The sequence below is a fragment of the Oncorhynchus gorbuscha genome, linkage group LG17, assembly GCF_021184085.1.
Source record: "Oncorhynchus gorbuscha isolate QuinsamMale2020 ecotype Even-year linkage group LG17, OgorEven_v1.0, whole genome shotgun sequence".
Classification (NCBI taxonomy): Eukaryota; Metazoa; Chordata; class Actinopteri; order Salmoniformes; family Salmonidae; genus Oncorhynchus; species Oncorhynchus gorbuscha.
In genome coordinates, this window is record NC_060189.1 from 4,460,111 (window position 1) to 4,464,181 (window position 4,071).

Below are 4,071 nucleotides of genomic sequence, written 5' to 3' on the forward strand. Positions count from 1 at the left end.
ATACAGGGAGTACTAGGTAATAACATGGTTATATACAGGAAGTACCAGGTAATAACATGGTTATATACAGGCAGTACCAGGTAATAACATGGTTATATACAGGAAGTACCAGGTAATAACATGGTTATATACAGGAAGTACCAGGTAATAACATGGTTATTTACAGGAAGTACCAGGTAATAACATGGTTATTTACAGGAAGTACCAGGTAATAACATGGTTATATACAGGAAGTACCAGGTAATAACATGGTTATATACAGGAAGTACCAGGTAATAACATGGTTATATACAGGAAGTACCAGGTAATAACATGGCTATATACAGGAAGTACCAGGTAATAACATGGCTATATACAGGAAGTACCAGGTAATAACATGTCTATATACAGGGAGTACCAGGTAATAACATGTCTATATACAGGGAGTACCAGGTAATAACATGGTTATATACAGGGAGTACCAGGTAATAACATGTCTATATACAGGGAGGTAATAACATGGTTATATACAGGGAGTACCAGGTAATAACATGGCTATATACAGGAAGTACCAGGTAATAACATGTCTATATACAGGGAGGTAATAACATGGCTATATACAGGGAGTACCAGGTAATAACATGGCTATATACAGGGAGTACCAGGTAATAACATGGCTATATACCCTGGATACCAGGTAATAACATGGCTATATACCTGGGGTACCAGGTAATACATGGTCAAGCCATGAGGTCGAAGGATTTGCTCCGAGACAGGATTGTGTCGAGATACAGATCTGGGGAAGGGTACCAAAAAATGTTTGCAAGACAGTGGCCTCCATCATTCTTAAATAGAAGAAATTCGGAACCGCCAACTCTTCCTAGATCTGGCCGCCCGGCCAAACTGAGCAATCGGGAGAGAAGGGCCTTGGTCAGGGAGGTGACCAATAACTCGATGGTCACTCTGACAGAATTCCAGAGTTCCTCTGTGGAGATGGGAGAACCTTCGAAAAGGGCAACCATCTCTGCAGCACTCCACCAATCTGGCCTTTATGGTAGACTGGCCAGACGGAAGCCATTCCTTTGTAATAGGCACATGACAGCCCGCTTGGAGTTTGCCAAAAGGCACATAAAGGACTCTCAGACCATGACAAATAAGGTGTTCTTGTCTGATGAAACCATGATTGAACTCTTTGGTCTGAATGCCAAATGTCATGTCTGGAGGAAATCAGGCACCATCCCTACGGTGAAGCATGGTGGTGGTAGCATCATGTGGTGGGGATGTTTTTCAGTGGCAGGGACTGGGAGACTAGTCAGGATCGAGGGAAAGATGAACGGAGAAAAGTACAGAGAGATCCTTGATGAAAACCTGCTCCAGAGCTTTCACGACATCAGACTGGGGTGAAGATTCACCTTCCAACAGGACAACAACCCTAAGCACAGAGCCAAGACAACGCAGGAGTCGCTTCGAGACAAGTCTCTGAATGTCCTTGAGTGGCCCAGTCAGCGCCCCGACTTGATCCCGATTGAACATCTCTGGAGAGACTTGAAAATAGCTGTGCAGCGACACTCCCCATCCAACCTGACAGAGCTTGAGAGGATCTGCAGAGAAGAATGGGGAGAAACTCCCCAAATACAGGTGTGCCAAACTTGTAGCGTCATACCCTAGAAGACTTCAGGCTGTAATCGCTGCCAAAGGTGCTTCAACAAAGTACAGAGTAAAGGGTCTGAATACTTATGTAAACGTTATATATTTCAGTTTCTTATGCTTAATAAAATGTGTATCATTTCTAAAAATATGTTTTTTGCTTTGTCATTATGGTGTATTGTGATGTCATTATGGTGTATTGTGATGTCATTATGGGGTATTGTGATGTCATTATGGGGTATTGTGATGTCATTATGGGGTATTGTGATGTCATTATGGTGTATTGTGATGTCATTATGGGGTATTGTGATGTCATTATGGGGTATTGTGATGTCATTATGGTGTATTGTGTGTAGATTGTTGAGTGGAAAATACAATTGAATACATTTTAGAATAAGGAAGTAAATGTAACAAATTGTGGAAAAAGTCAAGGGTTCTGAATACACTGTATTTCGCTTGGGGGTAGAAGCCGTTCAGGGTCCTGTTGGTTCCAGACCTGGTGCATTGGTACCGCTTGCCGTGCAGCAGCAAAGAGAACAGTCTATCACTTAGGTGGCTGGAGTCTTTTACAACTGTTAGGGCCGTCCTCTGACACTGCCTAGTGTAGAGGTCCTGGCTGGTAGGGATCTCGGCCCCAGTGACTGGGCGGTATGCAATGTCCTCTGTAGTGCCTAGTGGTTGGGTCCCAAGCAGTTGCCGTACCAAGCGGTGATGCAGGCAGTCGAGATGCTCTCATTGTTGTAGCCGTATAACTTTGCTGAATATTTTCAGCCTCCGGAATGTGAGGAGGTGTTGTCGTGACCTCTTCACGACTGTGTTGGCGTGGTAGGACCATGATAATTCCTTAGTAATGTGGACACACCGATGAACTTGAAGCTCTCGACCTGCTCCATGACAGCCCAGTCGATGTGAACTTGCTCAACCCTCCGTTTCCTGTAGTCCACGATCAGCTCCTTTGTCTTGCTAACTTTGAGGGAGATGTTGTTGTCCTAGCGCCACACTGCCAGGTCTTGGACCTCCTTGCTATAGGCTAACTCATCATCGTCGGTGATCAGGCCTACCACCGAGTCGTGTGTGGCCATGCAGTCATGGGTTAACAGCGAGTACTAAGCACGCACCCCTGAGGGGCCCCAATGCCAAGGGTCAGCGTGGAGGATGTGTTGTTGCCCACTCTAACCACCTCTAACCAGCAGGAAGTCAAGGATCCAGTTGCAGAGGGAGGTGTTTAAGTCCAGGGTCCTTAGCTTAGTGATGAGCTTGGAGGGCAGTATGGTATTGAATGCTGAGTTGTAGTCAATTAACAGCATTCTCACGTAGGTGTTCCCTTAGTCGAGGTGGGGAAGGACAGTGTGGAGTGCAATAGAGATGACATCATCTGTGGATCTTTTGGGGCGGTATGCAAATTGGAGTGGGTCTAGGTTTCTGGGATGATGGTGTCGATGTGAGCCATGAACATCCTTTCAAAGCATTTCATGGCTACAGATGTGAGTGCTTCGGGCCGATAGCTATTTAGACCGGTTACCTTGGCGTTCTTGGGCACAGGGACTATGTTGGGAATGTCAGTGAAGACACTTGGCAGGTGGTCAACGCACACTCCGTCTGGCCCTGTGGCTTTGTGAATGTTGACCTGTTTAAAGGTCTTACACACATCAGCTACAGAGAACATGATCACACAGTCGTCCAGAACAGCTGGTGGTCTTATGCATGGTTCAGCTTGCATCACTAGGCAGCTCACGGCTGGGTTTACCTTTATAATCCGTGATAGTTTGCGAGCCCTGCCACATTCGACGAGTGTCGGAGCCGGTGTAGTAAGACTCGATCTTGGTCCTGTATTGACGCTTTGCCATGTTTGATGGTTCATCGAAGGGTCGTAGCGAGATTACTTACAAACGTCTGGATTAGCGTCCCGCTCCTTGAAAATGGCAGCTGTAGCCTTTAGCTCGGTGCGGATGTTGCCTGTAATGGATGGCTTCTGATTGGGATATGTTTGTACGGTCACTGTGGGGACGACGTCGTCGATGCACTTATTAATGAAGCCTGTGACTGATGTGATAAACTTCTCAATGCATTCAGATAAATCACTGGGAACATATTCCAGCCTGTGCTCGCAATCAGACCTCCTCCTGTACCCGTGTATGTGGGTTGGGAAGGGGGGGGGGTAAAAGACATTCACAGCCCACCAGCTGGACCCTCCATTAATAATAGATAAAAGAGACTTTCCTGACTGACACGGTGCTAGTGAAACACTATCTATAAGCTTACTGTTGCAGGCTCTCACATACGGTATCCAACCAACTATTCTGTCTTAATTAGAATTGGTAAACTGATAAGGCAAAGAAGCTAACTTCATTTTGTGGACTAGATTACCGGAGTGCTTTGCTATTGGTCTTTCATTTGAATTTGATATTATCTGAAACACCACTGAAAGAATCACCTTTTAGTATT

The 4,071-nt window shown here is 45.5% G+C and overlaps 1 pseudogene; it reads right to left on the bottom strand.

The window, feature by feature from the left end:
* Positions 1-2,519, bottom strand: part of LOC124002277 — a 4,997-nt pseudogene extending 2,478 nt beyond the window's left edge.
* Positions 2,520-4,071: the final 1,552 nt, after the last annotated feature.